The sequence below is a fragment of the Dicentrarchus labrax genome, unplaced genomic scaffold, assembly GCF_905237075.1.
Source record: "Dicentrarchus labrax unplaced genomic scaffold, dlabrax2021, whole genome shotgun sequence".
Taxonomy (NCBI): Eukaryota; Metazoa; Chordata; class Actinopteri; family Moronidae; genus Dicentrarchus; species Dicentrarchus labrax.
This window is the reverse complement of record NW_026136708.1, coordinates 13119858-13135177: the sequence shown is the minus strand read 5'-3', so window position 1 is coordinate 13135177 and position 15320 is coordinate 13119858.

Here is a 15320-nt window from a genome sequence, read left to right as displayed (position 1 = left end):
TAGCAGCTCCCGGGGTGGCTTTGTGTGTATGTGAGTGTGTGATTATATGTTTGAACCACTCAAAACAGCACAAAAAAACCCCCACTTTCATACGATAGTGTAATAACAAGACACATGCTGTTGCAGGGTTAGTAGACTACATTTACCCATAAATATTTCTTAACTCAGCCTCCAACAATTAAGCATGTTTGGTTTAGAGAGACTGAAACAAACTAGAAGATATATCACGCCCACAAATGTCATTCTTGTCACCTCAGTTCATTAGAGTTTGATTTCTTGACTCTGACAACAACCCCTTAGGACTTAAAATCAAGTCTTTACTTCTGTTTATTTCGTAGTTTGGCAAAATACAACAAATATTGCCCGATTGGTTGAATTTACAGATCAAGGTCACCACAAAAGTTGACGCCATTGTGCGTTTCCTCGTCCACCAAATTTCATCAAAATCTGTTTTTCAGATATCTTGCTTACAGACAAACTGACATAACTTCCTTGACAATGGTTGAAATTGCAAGTGAGAGAAGATCAAATAGATGCTGGTTATACACTAATATTGATATTTGAGACTTTTTTAGATGTCTTATTGGTGTTATTCTTATTATACATTTCTCTGGTATTTCGGAACTGCAATGTCGTATTACTTATCAGCTGAAATCTATACGTTGATGCTGATATATCTGTGATAAGCTAATGTCAGCGGATATATTAGCCTCACCAATATATCCGTTTAATCTTTACATCTTTCTATACATTTCAACATCTGGGAATAAAAGAGTGTTTGTTGTTTGAAAGGAAATCTATTCAAAGATGGCGGTTTGTTTTCAGGTGTCATTCAGTTCCCGCTCACAGTTATTACATCTGCACTGATTTTTTTTTAAAGTTGACGTTCAGGTCACTAGGACCTTTCTTTTATCAAGACACATCAAACATAAAGGGACACAGTAAATAAGTACAGCCTGTGATTGTGTGATAGTTCACCTCCTGAGTTGGAGGTGTGTCCAAGATCAAGACTGCAAATTGTCAAACATACTGACATACCGATACACACAATAAATATAAACAACTGATGCTCTTAAAGAGGAATATATTTGTGTATAAATCAGACGTAACATTCATTTCAAATGTATTAAGTTTACACTCCATGAAATTAAGATTAAGAATCAAGAAGTGTACAATTCACGTGAAAATAATTAAGGTAAAAGAGTCACAGTTCAAGAGTTTGACATTAGAAGTAGTATTATAATACATGTTATAATTCATGAGACCAGGTTTAAAGATAAAATTAGGTCCATAATGTATAAGGCTGAGGTTAGGATTAAGGGTAAAATTATAACTATCACCCATGAACTAAATATTACAGTTAAATTAAGAATTAAAACTACAAAGAAGGAGATTAATTTAGGATTAACAGATTAAAGCAGAGTCTTTGGTTTAAAATCAGACATGGATTTGATATAATTTGTCATATTAAGGTTTGTCCTAACGTTTATGATCAAGATTTTATGCAGTAATTAACATAATATTCCTGATAAGTTGCCTTTGATGTCCTGAGATGCCATTTCCTGCCACGTCTCCCACCCCTGCATGTCGAGTGCGCACGGTGGCCTGTGATTGGTGAGATGCAGTTGTTCACCTGGACACCGCAGCTTTTCCCTCCATTTGCATATTCATCAGATGGCTCATGAATATTGATAAGCTGGCTGCGGGCGCAGTGGGTGCCCAGTGGCTGCAGGGCATTGTGGGAAATTAGCACCATCACTAATTGTGATCCGCCGCCCCTCGAGTGTGTCAATCAAAATCAGGAAGGATGATACTTTTGGGGGCACCTGTAGCTCCAAATATGTATGCATGAAGAGATGGAGAGTGATCGAGGGAGAGAGGAAGAGAGTGTGTGTGTGTGTGTGTGTGTGTGTGTGTGTGTGTGTGTGTGTGTGTGTGTGCGCGCGTGTACATCCAGGGCCACAAGACCACTCCGTTGCCATGGTAACCTCTACCATCAGAGCATTTGAGGCTAAGGCCTCAGGATCTCAGATGGAGTGATGGAGTGAGACAGGGAATTGAAATAATCTATAGAGTAGAGAAGATACACATCTATCTATCTATCTATCTATCTATCTATCTATCTATCTATCTATCTATCTATCTATCTATCTATCTATCTATCTATCTATCTATCTATCTATATTTTCCAGTTTTTTGGCCATGCAGTGCCATCCTTTTCCTTTACTGAAGGTTTCTTCTTGACCTTGGCTAAAGAAATCAGTCCAGTGTGGTGGTGCAGAAAGAGTCATTGAAAAAAGAGCAAAGAACGATACTGAAGGCTTTTCTCAATGGAAAAAAAAATGTGTCACTCTTCTCCAGACTGGCTTTGGTAAGGGTTTGATGATGTTGTATGGTTTGTTGGATCTGATTGGTTGAAGTTTGCTCATGCTCATTTTTGAAAGTGCCCTCCCTTTTCCAAATAGTTTCCAACAACGATTTCCCAGATGGTTCGGTCTAACACACCATGTGGTAGTAGGTTAGATTTCTCTGGGAACAAAAATCAACTGGTGATAATATTTTTTGATTTTCTGAGGGAATACCAATGGTAAAATGTCAAGATAGTAGCGAACATCTAGTTTTCTTCTTGTCATCAAATCACATGAAAATACCAAAGCCAGCAATAAATAGCTAATCAAGTAGCCCTCTGTGTAGCCAAAGCCCGATATACACGTATCTGGCAATTGATTTGTGTGTTCTGCCATCTAGCGGCACTGCCTTTACTGCAGTGGCAGGTCGTAGTGACTCTGTGACAGCAGCATGGGTAGTTGGACTGACGATGTTAGGCAGTGGCTCCAGTTACCGGTGAAGATACTTTATATGGATTGCCAATTAGTTTGACATTTGTTACCACAATTGCCAAAAATAGAGAAATAATTAATTAATTAATCGCCTGGCTTGCGGACATCTTGACCCACGGACTCTATGTAAAGTGTATGTTTTCAGACAGGGCACTCGTGATGGATTGTATGTTTCACATTCAGTTTCTTTTCCAAAGATTAAATTCCCCAATTTTCCGAGTCATCGTTGTAAAAGTAACGTTGCATAAAAAGTAAAGAGAAAAGTAGGAAATCGTACACTTCTGAGGACAGCTTGCATTCAAACGTGCATACTGTATGGAGACGCCACGGCGAGTTGTTTGCCTCCAGTACTTCCTCATATTCGTGTATAGCTTATTCCTCTATGACATACACCTGCATTAGTCCACAACAAATGCATTATTTACTCCTGTTTCAGTAATGCTTGCTGAAAACTACAATACACAGCTGTTTTAAGGCCCAGTCACACCACGAGTGGCATAGTAAAATTCAGGATCTTGGTGATGTTATCACTACTTGCTGGCTGGTTAGTAACTCACTGTAGCTGTCGAGGGAATCACCAGTCAGAAAAGCTCTCTGAACTTCTTTCTATTTTATCGGGCAGTTCACTTCCCCTTGCATTTTGTTCTCTGGATTGTACATTATTGAATTCAATAAAGAGTCACTAGCGGGAAAAAAGTATAGGTACACAATATATTTAAACGTTTGTTTGTCTTTGTATACTCAGAGGAGAGAGGAAGTTAAACAGACAGAGTTAAATAAAAGCGGTGTTACACAGTTAATTTAAGTTAATACGATAGCAGTTAATTGAAGTTAATACGATAGCTTCCCCTGTGGTTCTGTATTCAATCAATGGTTAGAACTGTCAAGATGACTTGCTATTGGTCGGTGATGAAACCTGGCATGTTAAAGTTCATTAAGGTTTGGATCTTTAATACAGTTAAACTTTACTTAAAGTATTTGTATGGATTCATGTTGCCCATGTGAGCAAATTTACTGATTGCAATGAACTGAATGATTTACAGCAACATTATTCAACTATTTTACCTTAAAATAATAACATAAAAATTATTTTGACAGTACACTGACTTGTAAAAACTTTGGTTGAACAGATACAATCTCCCGCGAAAAGTGCGTAACATAGGCCTGCATTGGGCCTGGGATCCCGCGGAGCACAAATCTCGCGGGAATGTGTGGTTTTGAGCGGTTTTGTGCGGGAGCAGGTGGGTCCCAGTATTTAGGTAACGCCAACCAGACGGATGGAGATTAAAGTGGGTTTTTACTAAACACAAGCCAAGCAAGGCAAGTCTGACATTTGGAAACATTTTCTCAGTTATTAGTGATGCAGTAAAATGACGTCTTTTCACCTGTTGTGGTACAGTGGACACAAAATCACGGTCAGGAATGGTCAGAATGTTTGCGGGAGCGGGTGCACACACATGCTGTTGGAATAGTGAGTAATATTAGCTGGCTTGCTATGTTTTGTGTTTTTGCACCTGCTTGATTTTATAAAATTATAAAATTCCTTTTTAGCCCTTTAGAATAAATCCCCAGTTGAATTTCACACCTATTAAACAATTATGCTGCTCTGCCTTAACTGCGCTAACAGCTGCTGTAGCTGCCGTTAGCGTGCAATGGAACAGGGCTCAGCAGTTTTCTAGTGAACAAGACTTGACCAGGACCAAACCCAGGATGCCAGGAGTCAAACTCGGCAAGGAAACACCTCAGTACTGTATCCCCAGCTGTCAAACTGGTCCCAGTCTGGCCATGCTGGGAGCTCCCAGTCCTGCAGATGCAGGTAAAAGGACCTCTATAGCTGCATTGTGGAGGAACCTAACGTACATTTAGCGCTATCGACCCTCCCTAGCTGCCTGTTTTTATGGGAAACACGTAAATATGCACTCTGCTTTCCATTTCATGGGGACTTTAATAACGTTTTTTAAATTTTAGATAAAAGATTTAGATCTTCAGTAATAACCAATGGACTTGGTGCCACAGACAAGGTACAACCATAACAAAAGCACCAGCAGCTTTATCTTTTACTCTGTTACACTCATCATGTATCATCTTTCAAAAACATTGTTTAAACTCTGCTTTAAAATCTTCAGTAACAGCGATGTGTGAATACAAGACTGGATGCAAAGGAAACCTTCTGAATTAAGAATAAGAACCTGCTGCTCTGCCTTCCTTGATAGTTAAACATATCGACTGATGCTCCTGGTGTGAGTTCACATGTGGGGCAGGATGCAGCACTTGCACTTAGGCGTAGACATGCTACAATAAACAATACACTTAAATATGCCTGTAATCATCCAACATGCATTCAATAACTATATGACTAAGACCATCATCCTTATCTTATCATGGGATTCACTGCACCATCCGAAATTCTAATAAAAACATATATGTCTGCCAAAGCACTAAAAAACAACATGACATGTGTTAAAGAAGTGCTAAAATTACACGCCATCTTGCATTTTTACCACTTGATGTGACGCTTTTCGACACGTCGTGTGTGTGTGTGTGTGTGTGTGTGTGTGTGTGTGTGTGTGTGTCTGTGTGTTCAGGGACAAAGCATTCAGTGTTATTTCAACACTTCCCTTTTTTTTTGTCTGAGTGGAAGTTTCCAGAACTGTGTCTTGATGAATTGCATGGCCCGGTGTTGGAAGTGCAAGATACAACAGTGTATTGCAGGTGAGTGAAGTCATTAATATTTCCTCTGTATCAATATCACTGGTGGAATTGTGTGTGCAAAAAGTGTGTGTGTGCTTCAGATTGACAGGTGGATGATCTCAGTGAGTAGCGCACCCTGGGATCGACTGCATAATCAGGGAGACAAAGGAGCAGAGGAAGAGACGAAGAGAGAGAGAAAAGAAAGAGAGAGAGAGTGTGTGTGTGTGTGTGTGTGTGTGTGTGAGAGAGAGAGAGAGAGAGAGAGAGAGAGAGAGAGAGAGAGAGAGAGAGAAAGAGGGATGAGAGAAGCAGAGAAGTGCAGAATAGTAAAATTCCCAGAGGGGTGAAGGGGTTGTGTGCTCTCGTCTCTGTTTATTTCCCTGCATTCGTTTGAAATGGTTTGTGTGTGTGTGTGTGCGTTTCTCTAGGCCTGTGTGTGTGTGTGTGTGTGTGTGTGTGTGTGTGTGTGTGTGTGTGTGTGTGTGTGCGTGCTGGTATATGTAAACCATCAGCCTCAGAGTGCCTGTGTATGTCTGTGTGTGTGTGTGTGTGTGTGTGTGTGTGTGTGTGTGTGTGTGTGTGTGTGTGTGTGTGTGTGTTTGGCAGGTGTTTGATGGTTTGCAGCGGTAAATGGGTTCATTGTGAGAACAGCAAAGGTTTCACATCAGGAGACTTCCCTGGTAATTATACAGGTGAAGTCAAGTAACCACACACACACACACACACACACACACATACACACCCCCGCCTTATATACTTGTATCAATGTTGTTGTGGTGTGTTCCCTGTGTATTGTGGTGTGTGAGTGTGTAATGTGGGTGTTTGTCTTGGCATAAAGCAGCAGGTCTGTGATCTCAGGTGAATGTGTATACGCTGCGGTTGACATCCACGCTGGTTGTTACACAGTAAACAGGATTTCTCTGGCAGCAGATGACTTAAGAAAACAGCGTATGAGCTTATGGCCGACCAAAGGCTCAAAGCTGGAGGAGTCTGTTATAATTGACCAACTCTGCTTTCAACTTTTACAGAGTCTGTCTCAGTCCTCGCTGCTCGATTTGGGTATTGTTTCATCTACACTTTTTCGGTTTCAGATCTGCCTCTGTGGCGTTTGAGGATGAACAAAAGCATTAGAGGCTGAAAAGACAACACTGTGAGACGGTTGAGGGAAATCAATACGGCTAATGGAGGCCTGTGAGGGACAAAATGGAAATCCTTGGCCATGTTTACAGTTTTGTTACTGTGTTGCTGATGTTCTGTTTACTGTCAAGCTTTCTACAAGATGTGACAAGACAGCAGTGAGAGTGAAAGCTACATATACTCTGATTTTAATCAAATGTTGGTGTTGATCCACTGTGGCGCGTTCAAGAAAGCCTGTTCTAGGACATTTCCAGTGCTGTTTTCTTAGCGTTAGGCCAGCTATGTGCAGTTACGCAGGCATTTAGAAGTACCTCACAAAAGCTGAAGGGTTTTTAGGAATACTGAGGTCCAGAAACTGATCTTGATAGGGGGCTTTGGGAAGAATGCCTCAAAGCATCAAAGCAGATATCTTTTAGCAATTGTTTGACAACTTCTATTATATAGCCCCTGAGGTCCAAACCATGGTGACCTCAGTGGTGGGTACCGCCATGCTCAGGTGGCAGTACTCAATAAGAAGTAAGGGTACTCATGTGGACCAAAATCAAGGGTGCCAATACTGGTGAGAAATAGCTTGCTTGGCTCTGTCCGATTGTAACAAAGTCCACTTTCTTTACCATAACACTGTTTAATTCTTACAAAAATGTATTGCTTTAATCTTAAGTCTCAATCACTGGTTTTTCATTATTTTTATCTCATGTTCATTTAATGGACTTTTATTTACTTTTAACATTTTATTGTTGTAGTTTTGAAGTCTTGCCAAATTGGCCATTTGTTTCTATACACTGTCTTATTATCCCTTGTGTTTATTTATTTTATTAGTTTTTATTTATGTTAATATTTTATTGTTTTGTAAGAGTCTATTCATTGTTGTCTATATTTGTTTTTACCTTGTGTGTTTTGATCTTAACCTTGCTCTGTGAAGCACTTTGGGCTGTATGTCCGAATGCAGGGTGCAATATTATATAAATAAAGGTAGTATTTCATGTCAGAATCGTTTCTGTGAGAAATGTCTCTGTCTAAATACTAGACTATATACAGATTTTCAGAGGACAATCACTTTGAATATGAAACATTCACCCCCTCTAGTAGAAGGTTTGTCCCTCACAGAGAAAACGGTGGCCATCTTGTTAATTTTCTGGATTCAAATAGAGAAATATGGGTCAAACTGTAAATAGAAACTTCTCCACTACCATAATTAACTTTTCCTTTGTCCAACACTATTACTCCCAATGGTCAAACTAATAATTGTCCAAAAATAGCTAAATACATGTCTTCTAATCCTTATGTTTTAGTTAGTTTCTACACATTACCACCATAGTCAACCTGACTAACATCCTCTTTGGCTCATTTCCTCGTCATGATCCCTGTTGTAGTTTATTAATTGGCTCCTTCTGTGGGAGGCTGGTACTGTAATGATGGAACGGATGCAAGTTTTGCTTTGAGCCATGTTTTGTTCAAAGTGTTCAGAGGATACTGAGCATATTGGTGGACAGCTAAGAAGTGGATTGTGCTGCCAGGGTAGTTTTGTGGACGTTATAAGACAAGGCTGTAAAAAAAAACTGGTTCTTGCTGGAAAGTTAAAGATTATGTTCAAGTGTCACTATAACCAAAACAAGTCTGGAACACTACTCCCCTTAACATTGTGTTCCTTTCTAGTTTATGATATTTAAAGTATTTAACATATTGCATGTTGTGAGTATGCTTCTCCAGCATATATTCATAAAAGACATAAGAGAATTATGTTTTTTCATCAATTATCTACCATAAAACTGGTCATGGCTCAAGTTTACCACAGTTGCTAATGTGTTTCATAAAGGCTAAAACTACAAACTTATATGTAAGTCATACTTTTTCATTCTGTGTAATGCCAAGTGGTATCCACTGCATCATTTGAAGGCCACACTGGTAGTAAGAAGTGAGTAGGAATTCAGTATGTTGGCTGGACACCAAGTTTTTAGTCTAGTGGCCTCACTTGAACTCAGATAAGATTAGTTTTTAATATCAGCGACCATTGTCTAATACGCTTTACCAGACAATGGCTTGTGTTCCCCATCACAGGGTAACAATAAAAAAGCTAAACGCTTGATTTAATCACAGCCTGACAATTACAACTGCAGTCAGTCACAATACAGGAGTAACGATTTTTACTATATGGGTAAATGTGGACTTTATGTTTTTGTATGTGTTTGAAACTCCCCCAAAATAGACAGACAACACACAAAGTTTTAGTTTTTGTGATCATTTATTGTGCATTCATGCCATATGAACATAATGTCTTTTTGTTGTTATGTGACAAATAGAAGAAACAGTGACTTACAACAAATTTAACTTTATAATAATAAAAAAAGTGCAGTCTGGAGGCCTTCAAGGCACATGCAGACGTTGTCCTCCAGGTGAAGTTTGCAGTATCCCCTGTGCCTATAGACATTCACAGAATGGAAGAAGACCCCTTTGAGAGAAACACTGTAAAAGAGCTAAAACTGTGAATGTGAGGGCTCTGTTTGTGGCACATACATGCTCCTCTGTCAGTATCTGCCAGTCATAACTGTACTGGACTGAGAATCTGTAAGAGCGACTGGCCAGATCGTTTGATTCTTAAAGATTTTCTTTTAGCAGTAGACTCGGCCTCGACTACATCTTGTTAATCCAACGTACATTAGCACGTCGTCACTCACACAGACTCACACACATACAACATACATTCAAACAGCTCTGCTTTAAAAGATTACAGAGATTACACAGGAATTACACGATCAAAGTCATTGAACCTGCATCCCCCCCCCACATGTGTGTATTTACTAGCTTTGAAAGTGAGATAGAATGTGAATCTGTGTGTGTGTGTGTGTGTGTGTGTGTGTGTTCCCCTTCTTTTTCTCAGAGACGTGCAGGTTAATCTCCCCTCAGGCTGCACTGCCAAAGCGGCGCACTCTGCTGGCCGGGACAAGAACAACAAAAAAGGGAAGCACTCTTTCATGCCTGAAAACAACAAAACAGCCTAAAAGAACTTGTTTTAACATTTCACACTGGATCATTACAGACTGTATTAAATACATGTTTAAAGGAGGACTGTGATAAAACGGAAAAGTCCTTTTATTCTTTGTTGATCTTTCTTTTCATGTCCAGTTGCCCAGAAACAACTGATCTTGTAAGCGGTAAGATGCACCCACAGCAACACGTGTTGACTGGTCTAACACTCAACACATGTCAGTTGTTAACACGTGTTGAGTTGTAAAGTACCAAATCCTAAAATAGAGTGAGAGAAAAAGATGTAAATCACTAAAGATTGAATAGGATGGAGTCTCTGAGAGCTGAGAAGAGACAAGATGGTTAAGAAGAAGAAGTCTGCACACTGAAATTTTACAGCTTATGAATGACTTGCAGGTCTGAACATTACATCACTAAACCGTTTCTCTCCTTTTACTTTGTTGTTGTTTATTCCCTGACACACTATCCACCTTTTTGCTTTAATGAGACGAATGAGATAGTTTAATTTAACTACATGGTCAGTTTGTCATTTTTAAATGCAAAAGGAAATTGCATTTGATTTTTGGACCATTTCAATCTTTACAGATCAGAGCAAACTAGTTAATAAACCCAATACAGCCGCGGTTCAAGGGGTCACAATAACAACCTGAGATAGAGAAGATGATAGGGAAGCAGAGAAAAGATAATTCTGCTACATAAAATGTATTTTGATCAGGCCTCTTAAACCATTCCGATAAACCAAGGAGTGAAATAAAAGGCTGGTAGAGATGATCCATGTTACATCATATATTTTTGTGCAGAGAACATTAAGTAGCATTGTCACAAGGGCTGAATTACATCCACAAACAATTTGCCTCAATAAAGGGAGACTTTTATTCTCCTTACTACAACAGACAAGAGTCCCTTTAGATTATCCACTGAAAAATCACATTAAAAAACAATACTGACTTCACAACAAGCTGCCAAATGCAACCAGTGTTTAGGTGTTGAAGTAACATGTGTTGTACATTTATAGTCTACATGTATGACAGTCTTCCATTAGAGAGTAAAGTCTGACATCAATTGAAACTAGCAGCAGTGAGAATAAAGCCAAAAGGTCAATGACCTACTTGACTCTTGGCATTGAACTCACCATGCAGGGGGAAAAAAGGCTCCATTAGAGCCTGGAGCCATATTTAGAGTCATCACACATGCAAGTTACCATTATTTTATTCTATTATTATTTATTATCTTTTCTCACACTGGCAGGTATTTACATAATATTTGAAACCCCACAGACACAGTTGAAAAACATCATGTATCTAAACAAACTGAACCCAGTGAGATAATTGATAGATTTATGAGTTATAAGTTTTTCTTTACTGCCTGTTGCATCTCATGTAGCTGCTGGATTGAAAAGTTATAGGATCTCAAAAGAAAAAGAAAAAAAGAAGTGAGGAAGAGGAGGAGGAAAACGAGATGATGTAAATATGAAAGTACATTTTGCTCTTTCCTCCCATCTGTGCATTAGATTAAAAAAAAAAAGAAGCTGGATGGGAAATAGTCAAAAGACTTTTAGTTTTCGTGTGATCTTCAGGAGCACTTCAGAAACTCTTGAAAAGAGAAGTTAATGAACATCGATCGACGCGTACAGACACTCACACACACAGACACACAGTCACACACAAACACACACACACACACATACACCACGCTTACTGATCCAACAGCTGCTGAAGTTAAGTTTCAGAGATCAATTTTATAGCATCGGTTATGGCCGAGTGATGGCTGTGATCGTCCATTTCAAATATTGTTAATCATTCACCCCAGAAGACCATTAATTGATTGTTTGATTAGAGAAGAAACTCAACAGACGACCTTGTAACAGCCACTCATTGCTTATTGAGTTTTTTTCCCAAATATTTTTAAATAAAAAATATATATTAAGAAGAATGTTTAAGTTATAAATATTTTAAAAAAAACAGAAAACATATGATTATTTCCCCCACAATAACATTTAAAAAAGAAGCATGATCTAGAAACGCAGTGTTGTTTGTTTGTAATTATTACAGGCCTAAGGATTACATGTGTCCAATATGTCGGTGAGTAACTGTCCGTTGGCAGCAGATTGGCCTTTTCTTTAGTGTTTTCGCAGCAGCTGACACGTGTCTGCCCTGAATTGAACTTTTGAATTGACTTCAGGAGTAATTACAGCAACAAAGAACAACAATTAAACACGCTAATTGACAACACAAACCGGCAATGATACCCGGTGGCTGCCTCTTATGGCGGGTTAAGCCCGGGCACCCATGTTATTCCTGTATTTAGGGACTTTTTGAAAACATATACAGTTGTCCTGGAGAGGTGGAGGGTCCTTGAAGTAGCCTAAACGTCCCGCGGGTCTGTATGTGAGTGGATGGGGTGAGGTTATGGGTAGGGGGTGTCACCCTGGGGCGATAATAATTAATATCATGTATGCTCTTGACAGGATGTGGATGTATTTTATATATTTATTTTAATCCCTGAGAAGGAATATAGGCTACAGCTCAGGAAATGGGGGGAAAGTAGGAAAATAAAAGCACTAATAAATAAAGATAATAATAAATAAATAAAGATTTTTTGGGGGGGTGTTTTGTTTCTGGACTGCACTCTGGTCTGACTGTCCATTTAACAGCGACCACCTGTTTCCTGCCTCCTCTGCTCTCCTCACCTCACGCACTGCATGGAGAGAAATTAATTTGCTGCAGATCTCGGAGGCTTAAACGAGGCAGTGACGCCCGGGCCCCTCCCCTCTGCAAACCGACAAGTAAATCCCCACAATTAGCAGATCCATATTAGCATATTAACCTGTGCTTCCTTCCGAGGCGCATCCTTTATGTAGGTCAGACACCATTTTCTTAATTACTTTTGCTGATGATGGAGGACAAACATCTTCTGGGCCGTTTGTTATGGTTTGCCTTCATTATGCCAGTCGTTATATTTTGGCTGGAAAAGGTGCAGGCCTACACACACACACACACACACACACACACACACACACACACACAGAGGCGGGCTACAGGACAGAGTTAACGGACGCTCATGGCCATATGAGGACGGTGTCTGACCGGGGTTGATTAAAAACCAAAACAGACTCATAAACAAGGTCAACACATGTGCACATAGACTGGAAGCAGACAGTGTTGTGAGTATTCGGATGTGCTTTTTCCTCCAGCTGCTCTATAACTTCAGACCACAGACACTAATGAATAAACAAATCCGTAAACTAACTCCGTCCTGCACAATATGTTTTATATTAGCATGTTAATATGAGGCTTGCATTAGCCTATATAGCCTATAGGCCCATTATAACTCAGCATGGAGCCCCACACCCACTAACTGTACCATCTCTGGCTGTAAGTGTTACAATATGAGACACAATATACTTAAAGAAGCCTTAAAGCCTGTAAGGGGATTACAGTTTACTCTGGTAGCAATAGGCTAAATGACTGCAGGCTATATAATGATCAATTATAAATAAGTTGTGGCCTGTTATAATAAACAATTTAAACCAATCAGGCCACAATGTATTTCTCTTCTTTGCATTATAGGAGCTTTGTGTACAACTGGTGGGTTGGACTGGAGACTGAATTAAAAACAAACTCTTTGAGACTAAAATCTTGAGCTGATCCTTCATGTAATATTAAAAGCGCCAAAAAAAACGGATCATTTCTTTTCTTCTTTGAAAAATCAACATTTTCTATTTACACAGTGAAACTGGTGACTGCAGGTACTGTTTTTCATGTTTATTTTAGAAGGAACTGTGGTCTTTAATTCTCCCTGCCATGACTGTTAAGAGACTGTTTCACTCCTGAATCACAATAGTAAGATTTGCTACATAAGGTACCACAAGTACCACATACGGCACATGCCCAAATGAGCTCGAATCCTAATCTTCCACCTCTCCATGCTGTCTTACTTTCTGACACACAAAAATGACAACAGGGCCCCCCTGCTCTCTGCAGGAGCTGCAGTCCATCCAGAAACCTTGGGGCTGATCTAAATTCTCGCCTCTGGGCTGTACTGCGCGGGGTTTCGGGCCTTTCCCTGCCTCGTCAGGCGGCAGATGGACTGGCTCCTGTCCGGAGATCAGTGCGCATCTGGTGCGGCGCTCCCAGCCCCCGGTAAAGCAGGGCCACTCGCCGGCATTAAGCCCCATTAGGGCCGTCTACCGTGCAACTGGTGCCTCGGGTTGGCGGCGACGGTGGCTCCAAACCCTACATACAGTTCTCAGGCAAACAGCAGCCACCACCAAAACCTCCTGACATAAATAAACTAGATCTGACTCATGCGCTCAGTGATCTGTTAGGACACCGGTCAATGGAGTGTGCACATTTTGGGGTAAACCTTTAAATTCGATCGTTTCTAGGAAAGCTCACTTGAATGCCTTTAATCTCGTTTTAAAACAAATTAGACTGCCGTGTTTCCCATTTTAATGAAGTCTAGCTCTCTTTCACACCTGCAGAACTATATTCTCAGGCAAATCTCAGCCTTTTGATCCAATCTTGATGATGATGTGAGAGGAAACAGGTTAAGCTGCTACTATTCCACTGAAGGCCTATATGTCAGCATGATTTCCTTCCCAGACTTGAAGTCAACCCTACACCCATGTAACCCCCCCGGTGTCATTTAAGTTTGGGTTTCTGCCCTCAGAACATCATTTTGGTAAGTTTTTCTTAATGTTTTTGTCCAAAATACAAACATTTTCACAAAATCCTTATCATATGATCACATTTAGAATCAATTAATGAACCTTAATTCACACCAAAAGCTCTCTCTTGCTCTATCTATCTCTCTTTGCCCGGTGGCCTTCCCATTCATCCCTCCTCCTCCTCCTCCTCCTCCTCCTCCTCCTCCTCCCACCATCTCTCTCTCTCTCTCTCTCTCTGTTTTTAATACCTGGCGTGCGACAACCGGCCTTCACCGGTCTCGTCGTGCAGAGGTTTCACGTCGAGCCCCGAGGCAAAACAATCGGTAACGGTTAATTAAAATATAAAAGGCCTTGAGAACTTTTTAAAGGAGGCTATTTAAGGAGGCCCCTGCACCGCCCGTGTCTCCGCCCGGGCCGTTTTTGTTCATGAGGAGTTTTTTTTTTAGATGTGACTGCAAGACTATGGGCTAAAAAGTCTTGATCAAGAAGAAAATGAAGATCTTGTAGAATATTTAAGCTTGTTTGGGGGCCATTTTTAAAGCTCTGCGACCAGTGATGAAGTGGAAAGTATATTTCCAGTTGGAGTAATTGCACCCTATGAACAAAAGTCAATAATAACTACTATCAAAGGAGAAACCTTCTATAATATATATTCTATAAAATCTAAAAAGGTTATTATAATTAGTAGTAGTATTATTAGTAGTAGTATTATTAGTATTATTATAACAACCGATTAGGACAGAGGGAGACGCATGTAGTAACAGATGGGAGGGGAAATAGTTGCTTAATTAAAGTGCAGAGTCAACCCCGGCGTCCCGGCGTCTGCACGGTCACAGTCTGCACTTTAATAATATCAGGGAGTCGCTTTGGTGACAGTTACAGCTGAGCAAGAAAGAAAAAAAACATCCAAAACAAGACTGATTAGGGCTTCTGGGTTGGAGCCATCTCTCTCTCTCTCTCTCTCTCTCTCTCTCTCTCTCTCTCTCTCTCTTTCTGTG